Source organism: Mobula hypostoma, chromosome 1, assembly GCF_963921235.1.
Source record: "Mobula hypostoma chromosome 1, sMobHyp1.1, whole genome shotgun sequence".
Lineage (NCBI taxonomy): Eukaryota > Metazoa > Chordata > Chondrichthyes > Myliobatiformes > Myliobatidae > Mobula > Mobula hypostoma.
Genome location: NC_086097.1, coordinates 106914316 through 106931608, shown reverse-complemented (window position 1 = coordinate 106931608; position 17293 = coordinate 106914316). Strand labels below are relative to the sequence as shown.

General features: G+C 42.8%; 1 protein-coding gene across 1 annotated transcript in view; it reads left to right on the top strand.

The window, feature by feature from the left end:
- Positions 1-17293, top strand: part of zfpm2a (zinc finger protein, FOG family member 2a) — a 1018220-nt gene that overhangs the window by 182041 nt on the left and 818886 nt on the right. The window lies entirely within an intron of this gene.

The window sequence follows — 17293 nt, the reverse complement described above, 5'->3', positions numbered from 1 at the left end:
CGGAATGACCTCCAGCCCAACGCGGCCTCCCATGGGAAGTGACCTCTGGCCCGATGCAGCCACTCAACCCCCAGCTTGACCCATTAAGAATGACTGCCAACCCAGCTCCTCTGCATTTGCCTCGATGCAACTTCGACTACTACTACTACTACATTGACTCAGGCCTAGGGGGCTGGCACTGACAAGATGACAGACTCTCCACTTCTCCCTCTCCCTCATCAGTGTGTTCAGTTCATCTACATTAGCTGCGCCGCTGTCTTCTAGGAGTGTGTTGACCATTGTCTTGGGAGGGCGCCCAGGGTTCATCCTCCCATGCTTGGGCTCCCATATGATGACTAGGCTGGCAGGTAGCTTGGGGTGGCGTAGACAGTACCCCGTTAGCTGCAGTCTTCTTGCCTTGATTTTGGTGGTGAGCATTGGTAGGTTGTTATAGTGCTCGACGTTAGTCATGTGCTGTTGCCAACTCACGTCAAGAGCCATCCGGAGCATTCATGTATAGCTACCATCTAGAGACTTCCGCATAGTCTTGCTGAGTGTCCACATCTCACATCCGTACGTGAGAATAGACTATGACTGCTATGAAAATCCTCTTTTTAAGCCCTCTGGTCAGGTTCAACTTCCAGATTTCCTTCATGTTGTTCATAGCCATCCACGCCAGCGCCTTCCGTATCTTTATGTCCTTCTCTGAGTTCATCATTCTTGACTCGAGGTACTTGCAGTCAAAGACTTCCTTAATGGTATCATTCTGTACTGTCTTGAGAGTACCTTCGTCGCAGTTAAATGCCATGTACTTTTTAGCGTTTAGGTGAAATCCAACTTTATTGCACTCAATTTCCACTTTTGTCAGTAGCTGCTGTGCTTCCTCCATCTGGTCAGAGAGCAGGACTATGTCATCTGCAAAATCAAGATCTGTGAGCGTAACTGGTCTGACCCTTTTGGTTCATCCTGGTTTTATGGTAAAACCAAGCTTGTCATGATCTTTGGTAGCTTGTTGCAGAGCGTAATCAAGGATGGTTATAAAGATGCAAACAACAGGAATTCTGCAGATGCTGGAAATTCAAGCAACACACATCAAAGTTGCTGGTGAACGCAGCAGGCCAGGCAGCATCTCTAGGAAGAGGTACAGTCAACGTTTCAGGCCGAGACCCTTCGTCAGGACTAACTGAAGGAAGAGTTAGTTGAGATTTGAAAGTGGGAGGGGGAAGGGGAGATCCAAAATGATAGGAGAAGACACGAGGGGGAGGGATGGAACCAAGAGCTGGACAGGTGATTGGCAAAAGGGTTATGAGAGGATCATGGGACAGGAGGTCTGGGGAGAAAGACAAGGAGGGGGGAAACCCAGGGGATGAGCAAGGGGTATAGTCAGAGGGACAGAGGGAGAAAAAGGAGAGTGAGAGAAAGAATGTGTGTATAAAAATAAATAACGGATGGGGTACGAGGGGGAGGTGGGGCATTAGCGGAAGTTAGAGAAGTCGATGTTCATGCCATCAGGTTGGAGGCTACCCAGACGGAATATAAGGTGTTGTTCCTCCAACCTGAGTGTGGCTTCATTTTTACAGTAGAGGAGGCCGTGGATAGACATGTCAGAATGGGAATGGGATGTGGAATTAAAATGCATGGCCACTGGGAGATCCTGCTTTCTCTGGCGGACAGAGCGTAGGTGTTCGCCTCATATCCCCTTTGCCAATCACCTGTCCAGCTCTTGGCTCCATCCCTCCCCCTCCTGTGTTCTCCTATCATTTTGGATCTCCCCCTCCCCCTCCAACTTTCAAATCTCTTACTAATTCTTCCTTCAGTTAGTCCTGATGAAGGGTCTCGGCCTGAAACGTCGACTGTACCTCTTCCTAGAGATGCTGCCTGGCCTGCTGCGTTCACCAGCAACTTTGATGTGTGTTGCGATTATAAAGATGTAGGGTGCCAGAGTGTCTCCTTGCAGCACACCAGCTAGGAGCTCAAATACTGCTGTTTCTCTGTTTGATGCAACTTCGATTGCCAAGAAATGTAGTCGATTATGACCCCGCGCCTTGTCTCCTGTTTGGTACAGCTTGTGCTTGTGGTCCTGTCCTGGAATTTTCTTGGGGACAGCAGAGTGCTAGCTTATCTGATTGAATGCCAAACTGGAAGTCACTGGTTCCAATAGTTTCTGAAACACACGTAGAAAAAGTGATATAATTGAAATGAATGACTATTTGGAAGATGTCACCCAAGGAATTATTGTTCTTTGGCGCCATCTAGACCAGAAGTGTTCCTCTAAACATACAAACAAAATACCTCAACCTGAGCCTCTGTGATCATCCAGCTTGGGCCTCTTGCTCATTCCATTGCTGGTTATGTCTGGAGATACTTGGGCTTTGATCTCTAAAATTTCCTTTCTGAATCTGTGTTTCTATCTCTCCTCTCTTTCAACATGTTCCCCTTTGACCAAAGTTTTGACTGTCGGTCACATTATGCAGGCTGATGTCAAATTCTTTGCTTATAATATTCCACTAATAATTCCCCTGTAAATCATTTTGGGACATTCTACCATAGTAAAGGCATTATAATAGTATAAATAGTTATTCTCAATGGTATTTTAAAAAAGTAATGAAATGGCCACGCCCACATGGAGCAACATTTGAACAGCAATCTGGCATTAGCATTCTGGTCATAACACTGGTACTCCAAAATGCCAGTTCATGATGACTCTCAGAAAATAAAAGGGTCCAATTGCGTACTTGAAATTTAGTGGTACTGCTGTTGCCTAGTTCTCTTCAACTGGAGTTACCATTGACCAGAAACTTAATTTGACAAGCCACTGATTAGAGGTTGGAAATTTTGTGGGGAAGGATTTAACACCTGAATCCCAAAAGCCATTCCATCACCTAGACTCACTAGCATTGTTATAATATACTTCACATTTGTGTGCAAGAATGCAGCTTTGACAAGACGACAATATTCTCCACTTGTCCGGGTAAGTGCTGTTACAAAACTGTTGAGGAAGCATGTCAGTTTTGAATAGAACATAGAACAGTACAGCACAGTACAGGCCCTTGAGCCCACAATGTGCCGAGCTTAAACCTTGCCTCCCATATAACCCCCCATATAGAGATATCTATATATTTGGCACTCCCATTACTGTAGCTATAACGTGTAACCCCGACAAAATATACAGAAAAAAGCAGTTCAGAATGGAAGTAAGCCTTTCAAACCTTTGACCTCTAGGACAATGGAAACAATCATGTGAGAACACCATCACTTAAATTTACCTTTAAGTACACACCATCATGGCTTCCAATACATCTGCCTTCCTTGGTATAAAATCTTACAAATCCACACTTATGAACAACATTCCAGCAGATTCTCCTCACCACTTTCCAGAACAATGAGAAATGATGGTTAAATCTTGACCTGCTGAATACATCCATATTGCAGGAGTGAATAAGAATAACAATAAGACAAATGACTATAACACCTAAACATAAGACCCAATCAAATCCACCTTCCAAGCTCAATATATAAAACTATAGTTTGTAATAGCATGATGGACAAAAATCCATTCCCCCCATGAATCTCACTCTCGTATGCTGATAGTTCTGCATACGTTTTTTTTCCTGCCAGATGCTTTTCCAGCTCACTTTCGACTGCTGCAAGTGAATTTGCCTCCATTCCCACCTCTAGAAATGCATTCCAGATTCTGGACAAACACACAAAATAGTGGAGGAGCTCAGCAGGTCAGGCATTATCTATGGAGGGGAATAAACAGTTGACATTTTGGCCTGAGAACCTTTAGCAAGACCAGAAAGGAAGGGGACAGAAGCCAGAACAAGAAGATGGCGGAAGGAAAGGAGTACGGTTGACAGGTGATAGGTGAAAGTAGGTGAGGAGGAAGGTGGGTGGATAGGGGAGGGGATGAGTGGAAGAGATAAAGAGCTGATGAAGGAGGAATCCAGTAGGAGAGGAGAGGACAGTGGACTATGAAAGAAAGGGAAGGAGGATGGGAATGAGAAGGTGATGACAGGCAGCTGAGGAGTAGAGAAAGGATGAAAGGGTAACCAGAATAGGGAATGGAATAAAGAGAAAGAGAAATTATTAGAAGATGAAGAAATTGATGATTATGCCATCAGGTGGGAGGGTACCCAGATGGAATATGAGGTGTTGTTTCTTAAACCTGAGTTTGAACTCATCATGGTAGTAGAGGAGGTCATGAACAGACATGTCAAAATCGGAATGGGAAGTATGCAATGGGTGTCCACTGAGACCTCCTACCTTTTGTGGTGAACTGAGTGGAGATGCTTCATGAAACAGTTCCCCAATCCACGTTGCGTCTCACCGATGTAGAGAAAGCCACACTGGGGGCACCAGATACCATAGATGACCCCAACAGACTCACAGGTAACACACATAAAAATTGCTGGTGAATGCAGTATCTATAGGAAGAGGTACAGTCGACGTTTCGGGCCGAGACCCTTCGTCAGGCTAAATTATAGTACTAAGAAGGAAACATACGATCCTGACCAATATTCAGTATCAAATCCCAGACAAGTATCCTGTAAATTATCCTGCAAGGAAATAAGTGGATTCATCGTTGATAGTGGTGTTTACTAAAGAAGATATGGGATGCACTATATTGAGTATTGTGTAAGGTTAGCGCTGCAAATGGGAAACAGGATTTGCCAATATTTTTATCAGACTCGACCATGAACACTAAATCATTAAACTTTTTGTGGCACAACATTTATGTCAAGTAGCTTTACTCTTGAGATTGACTCAGTGGTGCTCCATGATAGTCCTGGATGGATTCCATGAATCTGGTGGTATGATTTCTGCTGGACCTTGATCAATCTTCTCAAAGAATAGTTTCCGGTAGTGGTTGGAGGCAATGACGGCATCTGTTACAGGAATTAATATCGTTGTTTCCATCAGCTCCAGCATCCTTCAGATGATGCCAGACACTCACTTAATAGCATGCCAGATTATGTTCTTATACAGAATCAACACGGTTGGCACTCTCTGACCATTATACTCATGATAATGAAGCTGTGGTATAAATTTTATGTGTGACCTGTACTGAGTCAAACAAGCTTGGGTTTTTAGTACATTGTACTTGTAAATCCAACTCTTGTTTTCCAGCACTACGCATTTTCTTCTCCAATATTCATTTAAGTTTTTCAAATTGTTACAAATGCTATAAAAACAGGCACAAAATGGCATTTTATTTATACAGACATATTTGGCTCTGTAGTTCTTAATTGGCTGAAGTGTTCAAGGACATCTTAAACCTCTCATTGCTGCAGCCAGAGATTCCTGCCTGCTTTGAAAGGGCATCATTCCGATACCCAAGGGTGAGCTGCCTCAATGACTATTACTCAGTAGGACTTAGATTACTGTGTTGAAGTGCTTTGAGTGGTTGTTCATGGCTAGAATTAACTCCTGCCTGAGTAAAGACCTGGACCTGCTACAGTTTGCCTGCTACCTCAACAGGTCTAATGTGAATGCAATCTCACTGGCTCTCCACCTCAGCTTTGGAGCACTTAGACAACAGCAAAAAATACATCAGACTGCTCTTTATCGAATACAGCTCAGCATTCAACATCATCATCCTTTCAGTACTAATCAGAAATCTTCAAAAACTGGGCCACTGTGCCTACCTCTGCAAATGGATCCTTGACATCCACATCAGGAGACCACAATCAACACTGATACACCTCAAGGATGTGTGCTTAGCCCATTGATCTTCTTTCTGTACACTCATGACTCTGTGGCTAGGCACAGCTCAAATGGCATCTATAAATTCACTAATGATATGTATGTTGTTGGCAGATCTCAGATGGTGATGTGAAGCAAAAAAATTACTGAGGTATTGTAGATCAGCTGGTTGAGTGGAGTCACAGCAACAGGCACAGTCAATATCATCTGCAAAACTAAGAAATTGATTGTGGACTTCGGGAAGGGGGAAGTCAGGACAGCACACAGCTCATTGAGGGGTTAGAAGTGGAAAGGCTGAGGAGCTTTGAGTTCCTGGACATCAACATCTCAGTGTTTGTGTCCAAACATATTGATGCAATCATGAAGAAGGTATGCAACCAGCTCTATTTCATTGGGAGTTTGAGGAAATTTAGTATGACAAAAAGACTATTCTGATTGATTGCATCATAGACTGGTATGGAAACTCCAATACACAGGATGGCAAGAGGCTGCAGAGGGTTGTAGATTCAACTAGCTCTGTCACAGGTATAACACTGGCTACCACTGGGGACATCTTCAGTAGGTGGTGCCTTGAGAAGGCGGCATCTATTATTAAAGATCCTCACCATCTGGTACTTGCCTTCTTTTCATAACTACAGGAGCCTGATGGTCCATGATGATTTAGGAACAGCTTCTTCTCTTCCACTATCAGATTTATGAATGGTCTATGAACCTCTGAAAACTACCTCATTATTCCTCTTTAGCATTATTTATATAATTATTTCAAACTCTCAGTAATATTTTAATCTTGTGCTGTAGTGCTGCCACAAAACAACAAATTTCCTGGCATATGTCGATGATGATTCTGATTCTGGCGGATCTGGAACATTTGCTCACTTTTTTCATCCCATACCCAAATCAAAATTGATAAGCTGAAAATCTCCTTCTACAGTGTTCAAAATTTGCTTTTGTTAGACTTCAAAAATACATCTTTTGTCACACCAGTAAACAGGTGTTTTTATTTCCTGTGCCAACTTCCCATATGCCTTGTGAGTGAGATTACCACATGTACCAGTAATCTGTGCCAAAAAGTAGCTTGCAGTTGCTAGAAACAGAGTTGGAGCTGAAAACCCGGCAGAATGGAGTATTTTGTCAGTTTGGACTACAGACAAAACGAGGTACTATAAAGGGAATTTTTGAACATGTATTTTACATAACCTACTCTGCCTTCAAAAGGTTATTAATTGAATTATAGACAAGAATATAATTAAACTTTGTTTACTAATAATTCTGGAATCAAACAGACTATTCTGCAGAAGTGCAAAATGTAAGTGCTCCATGATAAATTTCATTACGTTTCCCTTCTCACACTTCAGCAGAGCATTTTTCCTCAGTTCTTCACTCCTTGCATGAGGAGGTGATAATCAAGTATTCAATGATGTTCATGTTTTTACTGGATAACAATTAGGGAAGTCACTTTTGGGATTGGAAAAGATTTTCAATTTTGCAATTTGGCATCAAAGTTTCCCGACGGAGATATCCTTGGAACTAGCTGTGGAAGTTCTTCTGATTTGTGCTTTATCAGTCTGGTTGCATAGGAGATCTTCTATATCTGTTATTAGTTTTGAGAAATTTTACCATTCTATTGAAAATTATAGACATTTTTGTGCTGTGGATTTCTGCTTACAAAAGAACATATAAAATAAATTCCAAAGGAGATTTTAGGCAGCAGGGAATGGAGATTAATTGGATCTGGATTCTAACATCTTTCCTGGCAAGAGGACTCACTTTGCTTGGCAGATGAGATATACGGCTGTGAATCTCAAGTTCTGGGGCCTCATCCATGGTGGTTATAGGAGTTGATTCTGAGTCTGCAGGAAATGGTTCTGTCAGCTCTGGATACCTTTCTTCTTGAAAAATTGACTTCTGTTCTCCTTAATTGATCAAAATGTTGTCTCCAGATGACATCAGCGGCAATCTCCACTGTTAAGAGAGTGGTCCAGTTCTGTCCTTAATCTTTCTAAGTACCCACTTCTGATTATCTCTGTAGTTGCCTGTGCAGGAGTAAAACATCGAACCTCTCTGTTTGAAGAGAGCGCAATTTGTCTCAGCTGTGTGTCCTCCATACTCCTTCTGAAATTGGGTTTGAGGAGATCCAAGTGAAGATCCAGGAACAGCATAGAAACATAGAAAACCTACAGCAGAATACAGGCCCTTTGACCCACAAAGTTGTGCCGAACATGTCCCTACCTTAGAAATTATTAGGCTTACCCATAGCCCTCTATTTTTCTAAGCTCCATGTACCTATCCAAAAGTCTCTTAAAAGACCCTATCGTATCCGCCTCAACCACCATTACCGGCAGCCCATTCCACTCACTCACTACTCTTTGAGTAAAAAACTCACTCCCGACATCTCCTCTGTACCTACTCCCCAGCACCTTAAACCTGTGTCCTCTTGTGGCAACCATTTCAGCCCTGGGAAAAAGCCTCTGACTATCCACACGATCAGTGCCTCTCATCATCTTGTACACCTCTATCAGGTCACCTCTCATCCTTCGTCGCTCCAAGGAGAAAAGTTCACTCAACCTGTTTTCATAAGGCATGCTCCCCAATCCAGGCAACATCTTTGTAAATCTCTTCTGTGCCCTTTCTATGGCTTCCACATCCTCCCTGTAGTGAGGCGACCAGAACTGAGCACAGTACTCCAAGTGTGGTCTGACCAGGGTCCTATATAGCTGCAACATTACCTCTCTGCTCCTAAATTCAGTTCCACGATTGATGAAGGCCAATACACCGTATGCCTTCTTAACCACAGAGTGATATCAGTGTTTTGCATTTTGAGTATATTAACTGGAAATGGTGCAGGCTTGACTATGGTGATGCTGGCTTTCAGTAACTTGGATCAGAATTTACAACAGCAGATATTTGAATTAATAGTGCCCACTGCAAATTCTGCCCTATACTCTATTTTCATCTTTACTTTGGTAGCATCCTGAAGTCCCTAGTGTGCCAGACTTGAATCTTTTCCAGCAGAACCTTATGATCAGTATTAGCAAAATGACATCTTGACTTGCCATTACTATTAATAGACTCCCCCAAGCTACACAATAACTTCCACCTGTAGCTGGCTGCACTGTTTTTTTTTATTTTTAAGAATTACAGACATTATTGTTATGTTTTGTAACTGCAGAAATGAATCAAAAGGTAAACATGAGAGCTCAGGAGAATGTGTAAGATTTGTTTCTACTTTTGTGAGGTGCACACGTACAATGTGGTGGCGTAATGATCTTTGTATTCATGTATTTGAAATATAACCTGTAATTAATTATGTAAACAACAAGGAATTCTTAATCAAACAATACTTACAATATTACTCAAATATTAAAAACACAACACTCCTCCCTACTTAGCTATAAACTCCAACTCAATACAGAATGCATCTCAACTTATTTACACATATATGTACACATACAGTATACTATGCCGTATAATACAACTACTATATATAAATCCACAGCATTGTAAATTTTAAATTGTCCCATTTAGGCCTAAAGATTTCATTGCTGTGGAAGATTTCTTACTTTTGTGGGATAACGTATTTCCTCGACTGTACCTCTTCCTATAGATGCTGCCTGGCCTGCTGCGTTCACCAGCGTTTTTTGTGTGTGTTGCTTGAATTTCCAGCATCTGCAGATTTTCTCGTGTCTGCGGTTGTAAAACAGTCTCAGATTCTGAGTTTCCTCCCTGGTGGTTGCAGGAGTCGATTCTGGGACTGCAGGAGGTGGATCTGAAAGATCTGGACACATTTCTTCTCCAACAATTAACTCTGCTCTCCTCAACATCAGACACAATCTCCACTGTGTAGGAGAGTGGTCAAGTTCTGTCCTTAATTTTTCCAAATATGCAATTTTGACACACATTTCCACCAAGCCATTTGTAGCTGAGTGGTATGGTTCAGATGCCATATGTCTTATTCCATTCATTTTCAGGAATGACTGAAACTGATCCTCAACAAACTAGGGTCTCCTGTCACAGACTAACTGTTCTGGAACACCAGTCCTGAAAAGAAGCTTCCCAACACATTAACAAAGAGAAACTGTGGAGGAAGCTATTGGGAATGCTTCTGGCCACTTGGTGGCTGCCTCCACTACCACTAAGAAATTTGTGCCCCTGAATGGTAGGGAAAAATCCACAAGAATCCTCTGCCAAGTCTATTCCCAGGGATTGAAAGGTGCTGCCCTTAGCCTCCTAAACAGTGCATGACAAACTGCTCAATCTGCTAATCTATCCCAGGCCAGCAGGGGAAACTTCTTCACTCAGAGGTTTGTGAGAATGTCGAATGAGCTGCCTGCACAAATGGTGCATGCAAGCTTGATTTCAACATTTAAGAGAAGTATGGATAGGTACATGGATGGTAGGGGTTTGGAGGACCATGGTCCCAGTGCAGGTTGATTAGAGTAGGCAGTTTTAATAGTTTTGGCATGGACTAGATGGGTCAAAGGGCCTGTTTCTGTGCGGTATATCTCTATGACTCTATGAGCAGACAAAGCTTTGAGACAACATTTTCATTTTGACTATGCCAAGATGACTGGCATGTAGCACCTCTAACACTTTAGTTCTCAGCTTGGATGGTACAATTCTCAATTCCCACATCAGGCAATCTCTCCCCCGGAAAAGGTTTTCATTCCAGCGCTGGTAGAATGGGAGAGCTGGAATTTCTGCTGCACTTTCCAGCCATTATGAGTGGCAATGTTGACCTGAGACAGTGTGGGTTTTTTTCTAGTTTCCCTTTGGATCACTTCTGTGGTAAAGAGAGACTTTCAGTTTGTGTTTGGGAGAATACATCAAGAGGGGTGTTCTTCTTTGTAAGTGCTTTGGGTATCTCCTTTTTCAGTGGTAAATGCAACAATTCATTAGCACTTCCATGATTAGTTGTCCTCTTGAATTCGATCCTGTAATTGTGTCCTGCAAGAAACAGGACAGATCTCTGTATTTGTGCTGTTGTTGTTAGTAGACCACCTTTCTGAGGTTTGAAAATTGACACTAGTGGTAGGTGATCAGTAATGAAGGTAAACCCTGTCTAATACAGGTACTGGTTGAAATGTTTACACCCTAAACAAGGCCTCTCTGTCAATCTCTGTGTAATTTTTCTCTGCAGCAGTAAGGGAATGTGATGCAAAGGTTATGTGGCGTTCACTTCCATCGTTCATAACATGTGACGTACTGCTACTACGTCGACTCAAGCCTAGGGGGCTGGCGTCGGGCATGATGACGGACTCTTCACTTCTCCCTCTCCCTCATCAGTGTGTTCAGTTCATCTACATTAGCCACGCCGCTGTCTTCTAGGAGTGTGTTGACCATAGTCTTGGGAGGGCACCCAGGGTTCATCCTCCCGTGCTTGGGCTCCCATATGATGACTAGGCTGGCAGGTAGCTCGGGGTGGCATAGACAGTACCCCGCTAGCTGCAGTTTTCTTGCCTTGATTTTGGTGGTGAGCATTGGTAGGTCGTTATAGAGCTCGACGTTAATCGTGCTGTTGCCAACTCACGTCAAGAGCCATCCGGAGCATTCATGTATAGCAACCATCTAGAGACTTTCACATAGTCTTGGTGAGTACGTGAGAATGGACTCTATGACTGCTATGAAAATCCTCTTTTTAAGCCCTCTGGTCAGGTTCAACTTCCAGGTTTCCTTCATGTTGTTCATAGCCCTCCACGCCAGCGCCTTCCGTATCTTTATGTCCTTCTCTGAGTTCATCATTCTTGACTCGAGGTACTTGTAGTCAAAGACTTTCTTAATGGTACCATTCTGTACTGTCTTGAGAGTATCTTCGTCGCAGTTAAATGCCATGTACTTTTTAGCGTTTAGGTGAAGTCCAACTTTATTGCACTCAATTTCCACTTTTGTCAGTAGCTGCTGTGCTTCCTCCATCTGGTCAGAGAGCAGGACTATGTCATCTGCAAAATCGAGATCTGTGGGCATAACTGGTCTGAGTCTTTTGGTTCGTCCTGGTTTTATGGTAAAATCAAGCTTGTCATGGTCTTTGGTAGCTTGTCGCAGAGCATAATCAAGGACGATTATAAAGATGTAGGGTGCCAGAGTGTCTCCTTGCAGCACACCAGCTAGGAGCTCGAACACTGCTGTTTCTCCGTCTGGTGATACAACTTTCGCCATGGTTTTGGTATAGCTGGACTCTATTGCTCTCAGTAGATGGTCTGGTCTGGCATGGTAAGCTTTCAGGATCTTCAGCATTTTACCTCTGTGAATGGAGTCAAAAGCTTTGCGAAAATCGATTTAAGCATGGCTAATAGGTTGTTCTTCTCAACTTCCTTGATGATTCTACAGAGAGCAAGTATTTGTATTACCGTTGTGTGCTTCTGCCGAAAACCATTCTGATTGAATCTTAGCATAGAGTCAATGGCGGTGCAAATCCTGTTCAAGATCATCCGATTGTATAACTTTGCTAAGATGCAGGTCAAGCTGATATCGCGGTAGATATCTGTCTTCGTGAGGGATCCAGACTTGGGGACTGGGATAATGTTTGAGAGTGACCACTGTTCTGGTTTGTCGCCTTTCATCAATGCTGTATTTACATATGTACAGCAAGATGTTGTCCAGGTCGCAGTTCTTCAGGACATCTGGTGGTATCTCATCTGGTCCAGCGCGCCTGCCCTGTTTGAGTGCATATTTGGCCTTCTTCAGTTCCTCAATGGCCGTCATCGATGTCGACTTGTGTTAATATCATGGGTATGTCCTCTTCTTCTTCTGTGATCTTTGGAGGGTTTCCCAGCAGGTTCTTAAAGTGGGTAAGCCATGTCTGGACACAGTCCTCTGCTGTTTTACCACTTATTTGACCTGATGGGGACTTCTTCTGTCTACTGATCTCATTGACTAGGTGCCATGCTTCTCCATGCTGCATGTCTTCATTAGCAGCCTCTATCTCTCTAAACCTCTCAGCTAGTTCCTCTTCCCTCATTGGGTCGTAGGTGGCAAAGAGATTCTTCTTTGCTGTCTTGAACTTGTTTCTTAGCTCTTTGTTTCGCTCCTTCTAAGTTCGGCATGACATCCAGGAACACAGTCTCATTGCCGCCAGCACACAATTCAAGAAATGAGCTGGTAAACTGTGGACATACGAAAACAGAGCCTCCATCTACAGGAAACAGCTCGATTACATCCTTGTAAGAACAAAATGGCGTAATTGTGTGATCAACACAGAAGCCTACAGCACCTTCAACTCGGTCAGTTCTGACCACAGAGTAGTGTCAATGCAAGTGAAACTGAGCCTGCGGCAACCCAAAGCCACAGGTCCCAAGGAGAAGGTAGACTGGAAGCCATTCTCCTCACAACCTATTCTTCAAGCCCAGTACATAGTGGAGGTGAGAAATCGCTTCAGGCCACTGGAAAGGGGGGAGGAGGAGACTGCTACCGACTGATATCAACAGCTCATAGACGCTCACACAGATGCAACAAGGAGTTTGTCTACTGTGGAGCGAATCAAGAAGAGTGGATCTTGAAACATCCTTATGTCGTCGCAGCAAGAAGTGTGGTCAATGCTTGTCATGCCGAACGTATGACATAACTGCACCTATGTCTTAAAGTGAGGTGTCAAAGGAAGCTTCACAGGACAATATGGATCATAATGTGTGAGTACAGTGTCTGACATCACCATTTCCTTTGCCTTTAGGTAAACCACCTCACAGTGCTTTGTTCATTACCATTTCTTCCCGATCTGTAGTAATGAGTTCAAGGGGTAGAGCACAGTAGCCAGGCTTGGCAGGAACCTGTTGTAGTAATTGAAAAATCCTAAAAAGAACTGCAATTGTGATAAGTCCTTTGGCCTTGGGGCATTCACCATTGCTTGAATTATCTCAGCACACTTGTGTAATGCTTAGGCGTTAATAGTGTGACCATAGTAAGTCATGTTTGGTTCAAAGAATTCACACTTGATGTATTGTGCTCTAAGTCAATTTTCTTCTAATTTTTTAACACTAGCTTGAGATTTTGAAGGTTCCTTGTCATCCTCACCAAAATAATGATGTCATCCAGGTAACACTGAGTGCACTTTCTGCCAGAGTGCAATGCAGATGCTACTTCAATAATAAGCCAATTATAGTGATAAAGCCCTGTGACTGTTAGCTCATGAGTTGTTGGTTGTGGAGTGTGCTGCATTGTGATATTAAAATAGGAAATTGGCAAGTTTCTGATTCAGTGTAGTGTGTTCTGCTGACATTGCCCACCAAGCCATTTGTAGCTGCATGGTACAATGCAGACAGAATATGTCTTATTCTATTCATTCTCAGGGATGACTGAAACTGTTCCACAACAAGCTGTGGTCCATTGTCACTGACTAAGTGTTCTGGAACACCAGTCCTTGAGAAGAGGCTTCTCAGTACATCACCAGTGTGGGAGGCTGTAGTGGAGGCTATTGGGAGCTGCATCCACTACTACCAAGAAATTTCTGTTCATGAATGGTCTGGCAAAATCCACATGAATCCTCTGACAGGGCAATACAAGCCATTCCCAGGGATGCAGAGGCCCTGTTCATGGCATCTTCTGGATGTGTTGACATTCTGAACATGCATGGCAAGCTGTTTGATCTGCTGATCTATCCCAGGCCACCAGACAAAGCTTCAAGCCAGCACTTTCATTTTGACTGTGCCTAAGTGACCAGCATGTAGCTGCTCCAATACTTCAGCTCTCAGCTTGGATAGTGCATCAACTCTCAATCACCACATAACGCAACCCCCTATCAGGAGCAAATTCACCCCAGAGCTGGTAAAAATGGGAGAACTGGAATTGCTGCTGTACATTCCAGCAATTTTGGATTGCCGTGAAGACCTGAGACAATGTGGGATCTTCACTAATTTCCCTTTGGATCATCTCTTATGTAATAGGGAAACTTTTGATTTGCAGTAGAAAGAATATTTCCACTTCTGTAAATTTTTCAGGTATTTCCTTTTCCGAGGATAAACAGGACAATCCATCAACATTTCTGTGATTAGTCGTCGTCCCATAAATAAATAATCTTCTGGAAATAGTGGGGACAGTGAGATGGAGGAACTGAACATGTTAGTAGGGAAGTGGTATTAGGTAAATTGAAGGGATTAAAGGCAGATAAATCCCCAGGGCCAGATGGTCTGCATCCCAGAGTGCTTAAGGAAGTAGCCCAAGAAATAGTGGATGCATTAGTGATAATTTTTCAAAGCTCTTTAGATTCTGGACTAGTTCCTGAGGATTGGAGGGTGCCTAATGTAACCCCATTTTTTAAAATAGGAGGGAGAGAGAAACCGGGGAATTATAGACTGGTTAGCCTAACATCGGTGGTGGGGAAAATGCTAGAGTCAGTTATCAAGGATGTGATAACAGCACATTTGGAAAGCGGTGAAACCATCGGACAAAGTCAGCATGGATTTGTGAAAGGAAAATCATGTATGACGAATCTCATAGAATTTTTTGAGGATGTAACCAGTAGAGTGGATAGGGGAGAACCAGTGGATGTGGTATATTTGGATTTTCAAAAGGCTTTTGACAAGGTCCCACACAGGAGATTAGTGTGCAAACTTAAAGCACATGGTATTGGGGGTAAGGTATTGATGTGGATAGAGAATTGGTTGGCAGACAGGAAGCAAAGAATGGGAATAAACGGGACCTTTTCAGAATGGCAGGCAGTGACTAGAGGGGTACCGCAAGGCTCAGTGCTGTGACCCCAGTTGTTTACAATATATATTAATGACTTGGATGAGGGAATTAAATGCAGCATCTCCAAGTTTGCGGATGACACGAAGCTGGGCGGCAGTGTTAGCTGTGAGGATGATGCTAAGAGGATGCAGGGTGACTTGGATAGATAAGGTGAGTGGGCAAATTCATGGCAGATGCAATTTAATGTGGATAAATGTGAGGTTATCCACTTTGGTGGCAAAAACAGGAAAACAGATTATTATCTGAATGGTGGCCGATTAGGAAAAGGGGAGGTGCAACGAGACCTGGGTGTCATTATACACCAGTCATTGAAAGTGGGCATGCAGGTACAGCAGGCGATGAAAAAGGTGAATGGTATGCTGGCATTCATAGCAAGAGGATTCGAGTATAGGAGCAGGGAGGTACTACTGCAGTTGTACAAGGCCTTGGTGAGACCACACCTGGAGTATTGTGTGCAGTTTTGGTCCCCTAATCTGAGGAAAGACATTCTTGCCACAGAGGGAGTACAAAGAAGATTCACCAGATTGATTCCTGGGATGGCAGGACTTTCATATGATGAAAGACTGGATGAACTAGGCTTATACTTGTTGGAATTTAGAAGATTGAGGGGGGATTTTATTGAAACATATAAAATCCTAAAGGGATTGGACAGGCTAGATGCAGGAAGATTGTTCCTAATGTTGGGGAAGTCCAGAACGAGGGGTCACAGTTTGAGGATAAAGGGGAAGCCTTTTAGGACCGAGATTAGGAAAAGCTTCTTCACACAGGGAGTGGTGAATCTGTGGAATTCTGTGCCACAGGAAACAGTCGAAACCAGTTAATTGGCTATATTTAAGAGGGAGTTAGCTAGAGGGATCGGGGGTATGGAGAGAAGGCTGGTACAGGGTTCTGAGTTGGATGATCAGCCATAATCATACTGAATGGCGGTGCAGGCTCGAAGAGCCGAATGGTCAACTCTTGCACCTATTTTTCTATGTTTCTATGTCTCCTTGAGTTCGATCTTGTAACTGTGTCCTCCAAAAAACAGAGCCCATCTCTACATTTTGTTTGGCTAGACAGGTGTTTAGATGTTGGAATTTCGCTCACTTTCATTCTTGATTGCAATTCAATTGTCTCTGGCTGCAGTTCCCATTGATACAACTATTTCAACTGCTCTTTTAAATGTGAGTTGTATTTCAGTTAGGAGCCATTTTTGAATGCTTTCTTGTAAGATTTCTGAAACTAAACGTCATTAAATCCACCTCTGAACTGACAATGTGTATACAATTTCTTCAATTTAGCTACATAAGCTGAAATGGACTCCCCTTCCTTTTGATTCAGCTTATGAAACCTAAATGTTCTGCAATCAACAGCGGTTTCGGTTCAGGATGTTCCTGCATTTCGTTCATGATATCAGCAAAGCTCACCTCGGCTGACTTGGTTGGAGCAGTCAAACTGTATGCTTTTCCTCCCATTGTACGCAGCAACAGTTGCAATTATTTTTCATTGGCTATTTCATTTGTTTCAAAATGCTGCTAAATTTGTTCAGTATAAATTTGTTCAGTTATCTGTTGTGTAATTGAATGTGTTTATCTTTTCTGATGTAGCCAGCCATTTCTGCTTTATTAAAATTTATTATTGTTATCACCTGCTACTCACTATTTATGAACCTATGGCTGTTATTTGTTAATTTCATCAGCTCTCTGCCTTTCATTTAAACTCAAAATGTCTCTCTCTGTCAAAGAAAAAGTGCAGCACTTCAACAAGTAGGTAATCGTCTTAGGTTCATTTAAAAATTTCCTTGTCGCTACTGTTATGTTTTTTAACCTCAGAAACTAATTAAAAGAAAAACATAGGAGCTGGAATATTTATTGACTTAGTTTTTTATTCCTTTAGTTTTATGAGAGGTGTTTACATATGACGTGGTGTCGTAATGACATATGTCATTCAG